Raw genomic sequence first — 14,932 nt, 5'->3', positions numbered from 1 at the left:
CGGTCAGCGCCATTGTGTTCAGACATGTGGAGTGGGGGGGAGGATAATGGCAAACAGCATTTAAAAGTTTTCTGGGCTTAGAACTGAGGATGAGGGCGAGGGATATGGGGTTTGGGAAGAGGTCGAGGTAGCCTGGCCAGGGCTATCCCGACACGGTGGCTGAAAAGACCGAGAGGGGTCAGAGAGAAGGTAGCAACTCTGTGCCTCTGGGCGTATTACCCAATTTGGTTTTTCCAATGAAGGGGAAGTGGGATGAGGAGCAGGAGGGGAGAAAGGAGGGATATGGGAAGAACTGCGAGGGGATTTGTACTTTTCTTTACGATCCATTTTATGCAAGTCCCGAAGGACTAGAACTAGAGGAAAGATTTTTTTCTCCAGAGGAGTCCCCTTTTCGCTTTAAATCAGTAATCTTATCCCCCACAGCCTGCCAGAAGGCAGGAGATTTTAAATTTGTGGGAGACACTTGAGGAAGGTAAAAGAAAAGCCAGCGAACAAACTGTTTTAACAGACCATTTGAAAATTTAAACCCATTAACTTCAAGGAATTTCGCAACTTTGAGAAAAACCTCTTTGGGGCTGAGACAGTTTAGATCCCATCGCTCTCTCAGCACTTCTTCCACCTGCCACCTGCAAAATGAAAAAAGAAACACAATATCAGGGACCGGGGATACTCACACGAGTTTCAGAAATCAGTTAAAAGGCGTCTGGTCCCAAACTAAAAAGCACAGGTGGGGTTCTCTGAGGCACGGCTGCTCTCCAAAGTCAGTTCAGTGCAGAATCAGTGGGAGTTAGCAGCCTTCTCTCAGGGCACCGCTACTAAAACAGAGCAGACTGCACCGAGAGGTGTTGGCAAGTCCAAAGTCGCTTCTTCTCGCTGTCCACTGACAGCCACGACGTCGCAGGGATCCACTCGCGTGAGCCCCACGCTTGGTGCGCCAACCTAACACAGTACTTGTGCTCCAGGCACGAGCTCTGGCGAGCCCCCGGTCATAGAGAGTCCAGCTGCGTTACTTCTGTGCACCGCTGAAGCGACTTCGGCATCAGGAAAAGGTGCTGCTGGCTGAGCTAGCTTGCTGGCTTCTTTGCAGAGGGAACACGGCAGAAGCCGATGGTATCGGCTTGCGTTAGCTCGGAGACAAAGGAAGAGAGAGGCTGTTCTGGTCTGACTCCTAACAGGTTTATTGTTAGAAGTTTAGCAACCAGAACAAGCTCAGAAGGGATGGAATGCGATGGGATCCTCCCCCCGAGGCTTGTCCTCACTTTTATAGGGAATTTGAAAACCGCGGTGAAAGGGGAAAACAGCCAATGAGTTACAAGACAGGGGGAGGATACAATGTAACAAGAGCCACTGGGGGAAACAGAGAGGCGGGAGTTATAACAAAGAACCAATGAACAACCTAGTAACCGAGAATTTTCCCGAACCAGGGGAGGTGGCTTGTACCCGGGCGCTGCCCAAGGGGGGTGCGGCTTAGGCTTCTGAGCTGCCCCTCGACCCACCCTCCGAGTCTGCCTCTTCGGGAAACTTGATCCAGGGGATGGGCTTGGATTGATTGGTATCACACTGCCCAAGCCCTGCAGTGGGCTGGCTCACAGCAACAACTGCCCTTCTGAATGCAGCAGTGTTCTTAGCAGCTGACCCAGGAAAAAGGGGAACTGCTCCATGATTGTTTGCAGACTATTGAACAGGCATACTCCAGTCAAGATGATCTACAGGACACTCCCTTGGAAGAAGTGGATTGGGAACTCTTCATGAACAGGAGCAGTTTTGTAAAAAATGGAATCTGAAAAGCTGGGTATGCGGTGGTACCTCAGCATGAGGTAATAGAAGCCAAAGTTCTAACCCCCCAAACATTGGCTCAGAAAGTAGAACTGATTGCACTGATGAGAGCGTTAGAGCTCTCACAGGATAAGACTGTAAATATATGGACTGACTTGAAATTTGCTTTTGGAGTGGTCCATGCCCATGAAGCCATTTGGAAAGAGAGAGGGCTGTAAACCTGTCAGGGATCCCCCACGAAACATGAACGATATAGAGATTGTTAGAGGGGGTATAGCTACCTCAAAAGGTGACAATAATGCATTCTAAAGCTCATCAATTCAGAGAGACTCCAGTGAATATTGGAAATAGCCTGGCTGACAAAGCAGCCAAGGAGGCTGCCGGTGGAGACATTCTGTTGGTCTTACCTGAGAAATATCGGCATTTGGACAAGGAGGCTGCTGATTATCAGGCTGAAGATGGGAAATTGGCAAAATTGTTAGATGCTGAACAGAGTCCTGAAGGATAGTGGATTACACCCAGCAAACAGGTGATAATTCCCCAACACCTTATGAGGAAAATCGCAGGGGAACAACATAAGGTAACTCATGGGGAAATAGAGTCTATAGTAGAAACATTGAAGACTCAAGTTTTGAGTATACAACTGACTGGTATCATTGAAAGAAATTATCCTGAGGTTTGGAGTGCCAGTGGGAATGTCATCAGTCAGAGGTTCACACTTCACTGCTGAAATAGTGCAAATCCCAGCTAAAATGTTAGGGGTGAAATGGGACTTGCACACCCCATGGAGATCTCAGTTGAGCAGGAAAGTAAAATAACGAACCAGAGTCTAACAGAATATGTTATATCCCTAGGGTAGGTGGTGTCTTCTTTCCACAGATACATTGTACTGGCAGCACTCATGATGCTGGACATCACCACCCATCCATACCAACCCAGAGACTGGGTGTACCTCAAAACCTGGACTGAAGAACTTCTCTGAGAAAGGTGGAAGGGACCATATCAAGGGATCAAGTGGAAGATGTGTTTAATTGAATAACATCATGAATCCCAAATTTAAGTGCAATCGCAAGAAAACTGATTGGCATAATTATCATAGTTTTGATATTAATTGTTGGTTTATGGATTTTATTCCAAATTTGCAAAATGGGATGTTAGAGAATGTATAGATTCAACAAAAACTCTCTTTTCTAAAACTGAAAAAGATCTCAAAGAGATGGCTGGTTACTCTGTATAATGGAATTTTTTTGAAAATTAAGTTTGTTTACCTAGTGTTAAGAATCTTGATTAGTATTGTTAAGGTACTAGATATTTAAATGTTTTACCTAATAAGTTTTAACAGTGATTATCGCATTTTAGTGTCTTCAGTCTTGCTAAATACTCAATGATTTAAGTGGAAGTAATCTTAAAAGAAGTAATTAAGATCACTTCCAAAGGGGGAAATTGTTGGAAATGACAGAAGTTTCTTAACTAATTTTAATTAGTTGTTTTAATTAATTGTAAGCAGCGCCCACTTTTTGCCAGCACTAGTTAAGTTTCTTCAGACTCTTATTGTTACTTTGATCATTAAATCACTGAAACATTAAGTTTTTTAAAAGTAACCCCGACAAGCTTCAATAAACAAAGCCAAAAGGATTTGAATACTGGGCATCTGGGATCTTAAATGTATGGCACTTCAAGGACATTGGAGTAACCAGATGAAGTACTAAGGCCTGAACAACAGGCCTTGAGCCAAAGTTGACCTCTGGATGAACCTTCCAACCAAATGTTATATGTATCCACTCATTAATGAAGTATTATTAGCAATATGGTATATGTGTCATTAGTGAAACATGTATTTACCTTTCCATATTTATAAACCAGACAAGGCCATGAAATCAGACATCTGGCCTTGTTTGGAGGTGTATGATCAAAGACAACTCCCTTGTTTCATCCTTGAGCCCTGGCCAGGCTTTGGGAGGAACCCAAGAGGAGGATGAAACCAGATGTTCCCACACTAGAAGTTATGTCAGCTTGTTTATCCAACAATATAAAAGCTGGGCCTTCTCACAGCAAAGTTGGAAGCCTTGCCTGTGGGTGGATGCACCATGTAGGATTTCCCAGTTGCTGGGAGTGGCTCTCCAGTCCTTCGCTGTGACTGGAGCTTCCCCAGCTGTTGCGCAGACCTGGATGAAGGAGTAAAGTATTAGGGTAACTGGTGATGTGTCTTTCTTAATCACTATAGGCAATGTTTTATAGTAATGATTAGGTGCATTGCTTAGCTTATCATTTTGTAATTCTTTGCAGTTTTGCATTATAGTAAATTACACTTGTTCCTTAAGTTTGTGTCTGCATCTTTGGTGGTGACTCTGCCCACTGGCAAAACACCAGAAGATACAGAGGAGATTAAGGCCTGGAAAATTGGAGACTCCCCGCCTGAGAAAAAGATAGCAAAAAGACTAAAGAACGTGGACCAGATTAGCATGAAGAGGGAGAAATCAATAACCAATAGAGGATAGAATACTAATTATGAAAAAAATTATGTAACTTAGAACCAATGAATATTAATTTATTTGTTTGCTGAAAATGCATAGATAAGTGAAAAACTTTTGTATAGGCATCTGTGTGGAAGCCAGAACGTTGTCAGCCCCACACACACCTCTTGCTCAAGAATAAAGTAATATCTTACTTGCTAACATCAAAAAGACAGTGTTAGGGAGTCTCATTTATCCCAACGATTTCAGTGACACTGTCACTTGTTACATGGGAGTAAAGACCAACCCCTACCTGGCTACAACCTCCTTTCAGGCAGTTATAGAGAGCAAGGTGCCCCCTCAGCCTCCTCTTCTCCAGATTAAACACTCCCATCTCCCTCAGCCGTTCCTCATAGGACTTTTTCAGCCCCTTCCCCAAGCTCCATTGCCCTTCTCTGGACACGCTCCAGCACTTTAATGTCTTTCTTGGAGTGAGGGGCCCAAAACTGAACACAAGACTTGTAGTGCAGCCTCACCAGTACAGGGGCACGATCACTGCCCTCGTCTTGGTGGCCACACTATTGCTGATACAAGTCAAGATGCCCTTGGCTTTCTTGGCCACCTGGGCATATGCTGGCTCATATTCGGCTGCTGCCGACCAAAAGATTCAGGATGCGATCCGGGAAAAGAGGCCTCGTGAGGGCTGGGGAGCAGGCCATGTTGTCCTCACCATAGCTGTGGGGACTGTGCAGTACTGTGTCCCTGAGGGGTCACCGTGGTTCCCATCCGTACCCGGACTGAGGGAAAAGATTTTGCCCTCCCTTATCCAAGGAACATTTAAACCTCGATTTAGTTACGGCTTTATCGGCCGCTTGAGAGCAGGAGGTCCGGATGAGGGGAGCGGGGGGTGGTGTCACCGTGCCAGGCCCGCCGCGGTCCCTGAGGTAATTTCTGTCGGGAAACAGCGCACTACTTTTTTTCAGGTCCCACCTGCGCCCGGCACAGAATGTTACAGTAGCTGCGCGCGCTCCCCTCGGTACGGCTGCGCGCCTGCGGGTAACTCAAACCTCCGCTCCGATTGTCCTTTCTTGATCAACCACCCCTAGCGGGCGCGTGGAACGAGAAGTCATCAATAAGCACCGCCCCGCCCAGCCGGATCCATCTCTCTTCGCCTCGAGGTTTTTTTTCTCTTTCCTTATTTTTTTTTTCCGGCCGCGTGCACTCGATTGGCGGCTCAATGCGCCAATCGGCGGCTGGGGTCGGGCCTTGGCAAGCGTTGCCCAATCCTCGCCCACTGTTTCTCAAGTGACGAATGGCCGAACCAATGCACCGCCTCCCCGCCCACTTCTGGGGGCGGGTCTGGGCGGGAGCCAATGGGTGTGGGGAGGGCGGGCGCGCAGGGGAAAGCAACGCTGAGGGAGCAGGGCGGCTGGGCTGCTTGCTGAGGAGGAGGTTGGTCTTGGGGTGGTTTCGATAAGCGGCTTGGCCGCGCTGGGGGAAGGAGTGCCCCGTCGGCGGTGTATGGGCTGACTAGGCCCGGCCTGGTCCCGGTGGGAGACAGGGGTTCCTCCCCGTGCCGTCTTCCCCGCACACTTCTTCTCCCTTTGTTGTGGTGGGGCGCTGCCGGCGCTGAGGGCGGCAAACAGGCGCGGTGGGCCCCGGTGGTGGTGGCGGCTCGGGAGGCTGCCTCTCCTGGCGGAAGGAAAGGGCCACGGGGGGAGGGAGGCGGCTCCTGCTGGCTGTTCCCAGGGTCTGCGTAGGGAAGCAGGGCCGAGGCGGGGTGTGTCGCTGTCACCCCCTCAGCCTTTCACACGCCGGAATAGCCCTCGACGCTGGGTGTTGAAGGGTGGGAAGGGTTGGCCTGTGCCCTTAGTGTGTGTGTGAGGGGAGGGGGGGAAAAGAATATATGCTTTTCTTTTCTCTCCTCCCTCTCTTGCCCGGACTTTTTTTCTTACAGAGGTTAGGTGTGCAAGACTTCGTGCCAGGGTGGTGGAGAAAGCTAGAAGCAAGTTGCAAAGAAGTGCTTAGGATTACAAGGCTTCACTTCAGCCAGTGCTCTTTTGGTGTATTCCAGAGCCATGAATGTGAAATATACATAGTCTACATAAGACATGTACATGCGAATTGATTAGTGGTTTTCTTCATGGTGTTAGTTTTAATGCTGTGGCTATCCATGCATTGTAAGATGTAAACAAACATCATCTGTTGAGTATGTTATCTACCTTGATAAGCACATAGGAAAAGTTGTGTTGTGATAAATGCAAGCAGTTGGTGTTACTGCAGAGTTCCTTTTTGTAATTTTGTGGAGTCCCTATTTGTAATTTTTTTGTGGAGGGGAAGAGAAAAAGTGTGATGCTAGTCTTTTAAGTCTTCATTCTGGGGAAATAAAAGATGGCTAAAAGGTGGGTGAGTGAAGAGCTCTTGTGATAGTCTTGGAGAGCTGTTGAATTGAACAGCTGGAATTCACACTGCAGCCTAGTCCCGTGTATTTTCGTTTGTCTGTCACAGTTTTTGACTAAAAAAACCCCAACGAGGGTGTTGTGCTCTTTTCAAATCCTTTACAAACAAGTGGATAGCATTAAGAAAAAGTTTTGCTTACTGGGTTTACCATCAAACTATTTCTGAAAATAGTGCTAGTGAATGCTGCAACCTGTGTAGGGCTCATGTTATCACAGTTCATGGTTATAAATCATTCAGATTCCATATGTAGAAAGAAGTTTATAATAACAGCTTATTAGGAGACTACACATAACAGCAGGTTTGTTTTAAGTGCTCCTCTTAGCCTAGAGACCTGAACTTTCAGATTGATTTGTGGCATTATTTCTGTGGAGACTGGACTCTCTAGTGAGAGACTGATTAGTCTTTGGAGAACAGAGCAAACTGGAAAAAAACCCCAAACCAACAAAACCCACCCTTGTCAAAGTGAAAGGCTTCCCTTAGTCTAAACAGCAACATTGTTCTTCTTTCCTATGCTTCATTGCAGTGTTGGAGCTTGCATTGTGTGAATAGATTGACTGTGAGTTTGTTCTGAGGTGTACCTTTAAAACTTTAATGTTTACAAACTCTAGTGAATTAGAGGAGAATGAGAATGTAAGTAAAGAGGAGGTTTGTGAAGTCCCTTCCCCGTTTGCTTAGCACTATCATGATGAAAGATAGCATTAGTTACAAATGCCTTTAAAGAGAGAAAGGGGAGGGTCTCATTTAAGGTGGCTTAAACTTAACTCAAAGACAAGTCTAAGCACATATTTAAGAGCATATTGGGATGTTTAATAGAGTAACCTGGTAGTTGATTTTTGTTCTGCAGTTGTGTGGGTCAGACTATACTGACAGTCACCAAAAGGAATGAGAGTGTTTGAAGATCCAGTTTTCTTTATGGAAGAAGCCGGGTGTGTGTAATATAATCTTGGAGAAGAATTTGTCAACTTTTCTGAGGTTCTGCGTGATGATTAAAAAGAGCACCACAATTGAAAAAATGAGTTTAAAATCATTGGTCTCTTAACTGATCTTTTCTTTTATTCCACCCAGAAGCTAGATTCATGAACAAAATCAAATAATTATAGTGAATCTCCAAATGAAAGCCCCTTCTGGGTCCTCTGTTTTCCTGTTCCACTTGATCTTTCAGAAGTGCTGAGCAGCAGTTGATATAATTGAGTTTATTTGCGCTCCAAAAAAATCTCTGCTACTAAACACAACTTTAAAAAACCTGTTTCCACCTCTATTACCTTTCCCACAAAAGTACTGTGAGAACTGGCTTTGTAGTAGGTCCTGGATAACGACTCTGATCTCTGCTTGAGACTGAAATGAATTCCTAAGTTTTGTTTGTATAAAGAACAGTGCACAAAAGTTTCAATTATTATCAAAAATTTTTGAGCTTTCAAATGTATCCAATGCTGCCTTAATGATTGTGCATATAAATGCCCTGTAATTGAAAGCATCCATTAATAGGCCTGACTTGCCAAGTGAGCTGTAAATTCTGCTTTTCAGATTGGATTTAATGACTTTTATCATAAAGCCATAAACTGATTGTGAAGTGGCTGAGAGGCAAACAATACCTAAGCTTACTTTGCCAAAATATTTGTAATTGTTGATTTGTTAAACTGAATAGCTGCAGGTCACGCGATGGGATTAGTTTTTTTTGTAATAGAATAGAGAGTACAGGCAGCCCTGTGTTCGGTACTCTGGGCTAGAAGAAATTGGCTACTGCAGAAAACCTCCCTAAACATTCTTCTCCACTTTCAATAGAGAAACTGTTACAAACAATAAGGCTTTGTTCCATATGACTTTTTATTATTATGATAGGTGACAGCCATAAGTGGTCAAGTAAGACCAATAAGAGACTGTGAGAGAGCAGTTCCTGGGTCTCCTATCAGTTTAGTCTGGGACTCAAGCTAGATTTAATTACACTGGAGCAATACGAGCTTATGCAAAGTGAACTCTGCTTAACAAGGGGGATTGTTTGAGAAATGTTTATGTTTGGCCTGTATTGAAAGTGATCTTGCATTAACTAATTGTTAAATGCAATTGTTTGGGGTTTAGTGAAGTGGAGAAGCTGCTAAGCTATACACATAAAAACTGAAACAGGTACCTAGGTACCTGATAACCAGTTCTGTGAATATTCCTGTCAAATTTAGCACAGGAGTATTTATTTTCTAAAATAATGAAGTTGACACTTTGTTACACATGAAAAAATTTAGTTAGAATTAATGAGGTAAGGGCTTAAACTGCTGTGGTTTGGAGTGCTTCTTTGGTGCTTTTGTGGGGCTATTATGGCCTTCTGTTTTAAGGAGCAATACTGTTAGGTTGCTCATAACACTAAGTGGAAGAAGTTTGCTGCTTTGCAGAGACAGGTGAATTGGCTGACCGCAGTTGTAATTTTCCTCATTTGCAATTCTAGGAGAGTTGCTAAAATACATCAGTCCTATTAGTAATTTCATCAAAGATTAGTAAAATTAACATCTCTTCTTGTGTCCAGTTGCATGCAATTTTACTATACCATGAATGCATGTGTTACATAGAGTGCAATTTTCTAATAGCAATATAGCTTTTCATTACTACATTTGGATGTCATTTACAGTAGTCCTTAGTAACTGAAAAAAAATCTAACTTCTGAAGCTTTCCTAATGTGATGATTGTGCTTATTTTAGTTCTGTGTATGAGAAATATGAGTTTTCTCATTTGATTCATAATCAAACTTCATGAAAAGAGTAAGGGGAAAAAAGTCTACTTTCAAAGTAGGTGGGTAATTCTGTTTTCAGTGAGCTAAATAAAGGTACTACAGTTATGCAGAGTTTCAAGATGCATTGCAATACTAGAGCATAGTATACTTAAAAATTGTGCATGTTGAGTCTCTGTAGGCATGTTTGAAATTCTCATTCTAAAGCTGACCCAGAGCAAGAATTTTCCTTGCTCCTGTTCCCCCAGATCACAAGCAGCCTGCCTCATTGGCTCATGTCAAAGCTCAACCAGGACCTTGGCTTTTTACTCCTTGGAACTTTGGGCTGTGAGTTGGCCAGATGGAGCCCCTTGGGAGGGAGCTCTTCAGAGCCACTCCTCACTGCTGGGCTAATTGGCTGAAAAAGCTGAACTGGGAGGTGGATTTGAGGGTATTGCTCAGTAGGGCTGTATTCCCCTTCCTCCAAAGCAAAAAACCCTAAAACCCTAACACCCAAAAACCAGTAAGGAAATACTTGAAGCTGTCCTACTATGACTGAAATATGAGGAGAGAAGACGAGCACCATCTCATTTTCTTGTGTGGTTATTTTTCAGAAAAGTATTTATGTGACAAGTAGGTTTGAGCTTCTCCAGTATGACAAAACCAGGTGTCTAATATTCGTTTGTAGAGAAAGAATTATCCCTTATGGAATTGCAAAAGGCAGTTTTTGGAAGGATTGTGGCTGCAATAGAAGTGAAATGTCTTCTTGTGTCTGTTACACTGAGTAATGTAACTAGAGTGTGTTCTATCTGAAAGGGAAAAAACTGGCTTTGATTTTAGTTTGAAGTTCATGCAAAATTCAGGTTTCCTGCAAGGTGAGATCATTAACATGGAGGAGAACTTTCTCAGATTCCACAGAGAATAAACTGTCTCCTTGGATGGAATAACAGCCTGAAGGATCAAGAAGCAGACAATAAATTAGTTTTGTTTTTTCTTCTATTCAATGCAAGATGAAATACTTGTTTTATTGTTTTTCTAAGTCTTAATGACTTTGACTTAATATAGGAGACATGCAAGTACTACATAAGCTATGCCTTTTAAAACTTCAACTCCCACTATTGTTTAACCTAAAGTCTCGATGCTGCCTTAAATAGACCATGCTTCAATTAATGTCACTATTGTGAAACCAGTAATATCCCGGGCACATGTGAAGGGAAAGGATGGATATACCTCTGTCTTCTGAAAGATCTGAAACCTTGTGCAGCTGGTGAAATTGATAAAGAATCTTGTCCAAATTCCAGGAGTAATAAAAAAAAATTGCCTTAAAAAAATCTCAAAAATGGGACTAAAATTATGAGGAAATGAGCTTGTAGACTCTCTCTCAAATACCATTAATTATTTTCCTTGATCTTCTTTCCTTAGGTGCTTTACTTCTGTCCTCTTTATTCCAGAACGGCTCTTGCAAATGAAATTCCTCTAAGACAGAATACTTCTAGTAAAACTAGGAGAGATCAGATTTCTTTGTTTTCAAGTTTAAGATGAATAAGTAGACTGATATGAAATATGTTGCATAAGGTTTTAGAATAAATTAGTCAGAAAGCACTTGTTACTTTTGGTAGCACCAGTGTGTTTATAGTATGTTCCAGACACTCAGGAAAGGAAAATTTCTCTTGAAGATGTTAGTCTGATAGCATTCTGTCTTTAAGGTTTACTTTGTATTTTATGCTTAGTTATTGCTGGGATAATGGGCTTAATATTTAATACTTGTTCCAGAGAACAACAATAGAATGGAATAAATAGCAGACATGACTCAAGCTGTGACTTTAGAAGCTGCCAACTATGACACTGTTTAACCAACTATAGAAACGTGTGCATCAGGAAGCAGAGATACTATGGGGGCAGAGATGAAATAAATCTCACCAGAGTTAGGCAGTTTATAGCTTTTCCAGTATTAATCTGTTGGGAATAACAGCATGTGTTCCCTGTGTTCCGTCAATCTAAAGAAACTCTTGTACCTCTCTGGGCAACAGTGAGTGCACCTTGAGTATTCAAAGCTGCAGTTTTAAGGCCTAATCCAGAGAACGTGGAAAGGGATAAAATAGTGGAAGTTTTCTGCTATGTATTGCACTGCTGCCTTGATGCTAATAGTTCACCTATAGTTGAGCTCAGAAAGGAATCTTAAAAATCTCTCTGCAGTTACTTAAAGTCCCTGTATATTGGTGTGTTGTAGTGGAAATTGAAAATAGTACATGGGAATTAAAAAACAGATTCGGGCTGTGGTGTTGGGCCTCAGTAGAAGAAAGTGAGCAAAGGAAGAGTCAGTGAAAAGAATAAGTGATTGTGAAGCACACTTAAAATCCTTAAAAATCCTGTAAATGAGTACTCATTTTTTTGAGATGGTTGGTTGTAGACTACAAGGAAATCACAAAAACCATATTGCAAGGAAGAGGGGATATTACATATTTAGCATGTATGTAATTTGAAGCCAGCTTAGCAACGTGGAAATGTTTCTTGCATTGTTGGCAAAGATTGTCTTCAGGGTGTGTTTGGGGAAAAAGCATTTTATATATACATTTTTTTAATGAAGAAAGTGTACAAGGCAAAAAAACTAGAGGAATGTTTTTAGCAAGAGGCTAGTATCAACAGTGCCAGTGTATAAAAGGATGATTCTTTAGGAACAAAGATCAAAACCTATATTACTGTATCAATTTGAAGGCAAAAGTTACAGTTAATTAATTGAAATGGAATTTGCTGGTCAAAAATGAGCTGCAACAGTGACTCGTAAACCTATTACCATAAACATGGTGTCTGAGACTGGGTAGATATTTAGAACCCAACACAGGTGTAGGGCTCCTCATTTTTATTTGAGCTGCTGCTAGATATTTAGCATCAGATATGCACTTTGCCTTCTATGGCCAAATTCCTCATGAGGTGTAGATTTCTTTGTACTTTTTATTTAATGTTGAGAGCTTTAGGATAATATGACCCAAAAGATAAATGAGAAGATAACCATAGACTGATACAATTTTTCTGTGGTCTTTAGGTCAGTCCTTAGCCAATGTCTTTGAGTATTTGTAATCTAATTGAAGTAGTAAAGCTTTCAGGCTTGGCATCTCTCCAGAGGAGCATCCCAAACTGTATGAGCTGTGTTCAGATACTTTCTTTGTGACAACAGGCTGATGATAGCCCTCCATTTGAGGGAGGGATGTGATTCAAATGTACAGAATCATGAAGCTTGCAGGCAAGATGAATACAGTTTTTCAGCAAAGCTTGCAGTGGTAGTGTTGTCCACAAAAATCAGATTCGTTACCTGGCGTGCAACAAGCCAATAATTACACACTCAGGGGAGGCATTGATTATTTATTTCAGAGTTGCACAGGCCTGAGTGCTCAGTGGTATTCCACAAATCAAGCACACCAACTATTAAAACTTTTTACTTTTTATATTTTATATTATTTTTTATTTTTATATTTTACTATTTATACCTTTTAGCAAACAAAGGAATTAGTGTTCATTGGCTACAAGTTACATAGTTCTCTTATTAATTAATATTCTGTCTTCTATTGGATAATGATTCCCTTGCTTCTAATGCTAATTATTCTTCATGCTCAGTCTTTCTCTTCTTTTGAGTCAGTGGGTTTCTTGGGTCAGTGGTTCATGAGTCTGTAGTTGTGATCTCCCTGTGCTGGAATTACCTTTTACCCAGCTGGAGCTGATTCAGCAGTTGCTGAGTTGGCTTTATTAGTTTTTCCCTTATCTTGGGAGGTCTGCCAAATGTCCTTGTGGCCCATAAATTCTGCATTCTTTGTGTCCACTATCAGTGGTACATCCTTCTTCCCAAGCTTTGTTAACCTCCCCCTAGGTCTGAGATTATTGAAACATGTCGAGCCCTAAACCTTAACAAGGCAATTCTACCAAGAAGTAGTTTGTCTTTCTAACACCTGGACATCACTTAGAGCTTGTTAGCTGCTCTCTGTTTCATGGATTAAATCTCCCTTCTTGTTGGTTAGGCTTGAAAGTATATAAAGATCAAAGAACATTCCTTCTTAAGAAAATTTTACATATTCCGCATTTTGCAACAGTAGAACAAGAGACACTTTTTGAAACTAAGAAGATGATAAAGAAAATAGCTAAAAGTAGTTCTTTAAACAGTGAGCAGTTAAATTCTGGTGCAGTCTGCCATGAGGTTGTAGAGGCAGGTTCAAAAAGTGGTTAGATTAATTTTTGGGCAGGAGGTCCATAAATGGCTGCTAAAGGGAATGGGTAGGAATGTAGCCTTTAATTTACTGCTGTAACAGTTTGAGATGCTGAAGAATTATGAGAACAGGCTCAGAAAAGAGCCAGGTTCTTGTGCTTTCCTTGAGTAGCATGTCCTTTTCCCACCTTTGGAGATGGAGCGCTAGGCTGTATGTACCACTCCTGGCAGAATAGGGTATTTCTTATTAATTTCTTTATTGCTACTTTTTCCTTGCATAATTTGCATTTATCTAAATTGCTCATAATTCAACCTAACCATGCCTTGCACTTTGCACTGTCTCTTCTAGGCTTGGAGCAGAGTGCTGCTCTCCTGTGAGTAGCCATCACAATTGGCTGAAGTATTAAGATGAATGAAGTTCTGTCCTACTTGTGTCATATTTTCTCTGCTTACCCTTTGAAAGATACAGGGAATAACTTAATGAAATTCTTATTGATACTCCTGGCAAATCCCTGACATGGCAAAACAATAGCTAGAAGGAAGAAGCTAGTTTAAACCTCGCAGACTTAGTCTGCAGCTGTGGTGTATGTTGTGGGGTTTTTTTGTTGTGTCTTTTTTTTTAAACAGATGCTAAGCTGTAATAGTCATTATAATAAAGGGCTCTTTAAGTGTATCCCTTTGTGGTTTATATTTTTTTTAAAGCTACTTTTCACTGGGGTAGCAGATCAAATGCTGACAGCTTCTAGAGAAGCTGGATGAGCACATGTCTGTAAGGGAAATGGTTAAAACAAAGTATAGTATCTGGAAATTTCCAATTAGTTAGGTCTGAGCTTAGTCTTTTGGAAGTGGGAAAATAATGATTTATATTTTTTCCCCTCTGAGTATGTCAAAATAGTGTGAGAGTTCAAATATACAGAAAAACTGAAATGTATGTGGCTTCTAAATTCTTTCCTGCTGCAAGACTTAAATTACTCAAATGTGCATTTGAAGCAGAAAGGCAAATCTTGGTTAAAAAAAAAAAGAACACCAAGGAATACAGAAAATGATACATAGATCAGTCTTAAGGGAGAGAATACTGCAAAATTGGACACCTCATCACAAGGAGTATTGTAAAGCTGAAAAATTGGATAAAAGCATTGAGAATGTTTAGAGGGCCTGGAAGAATAGGCAATTTACCTTGGTGGTAAATGAGACCGTACTGAAGTGTGTGTTTTATAAGGCTGACAATCAAAGGAGTATTCTGGGGCAATGAAAGGTGTCAAATTTGAAGCTAAACAGGAAATACATATATTATATCTCAGTGAACTCCATAGATGGGGAGAAGAATTGGTGTGTGGATAAGCAGTGATAGTGGTA

General features: G+C 41.8%; 1 protein-coding gene across 1 annotated transcript in view; it reads left to right on the top strand.

The window, feature by feature from the left end:
- Window positions 1-5,622: 5,622 nt before the first annotated feature.
- The window catches only part of LOC138102840 (mothers against decapentaplegic homolog 2-like), a 121,844-nt gene continuing 112,534 nt past the window's right edge, over window positions 5,623-14,932 (top strand). The window contains exon 1 of the mRNA XM_069000591.1: window positions 5,623-5,681. The gene's annotated coding sequence lies outside the window, so the exon portion shown is untranslated. The remainder of the gene's footprint in view (window positions 5,682-14,932) is intronic.

The sequence above is a fragment of the Aphelocoma coerulescens genome, assembly GCF_041296385.1.
Source record: "Aphelocoma coerulescens isolate FSJ_1873_10779 chromosome W unlocalized genomic scaffold, UR_Acoe_1.0 ChrW_unloc_scaf_2, whole genome shotgun sequence".
Taxonomy (NCBI): domain Eukaryota; kingdom Metazoa; phylum Chordata; class Aves; order Passeriformes; family Corvidae; genus Aphelocoma; species Aphelocoma coerulescens.
This window is presented reverse-complemented; position numbering and strand designations above follow the sequence as displayed.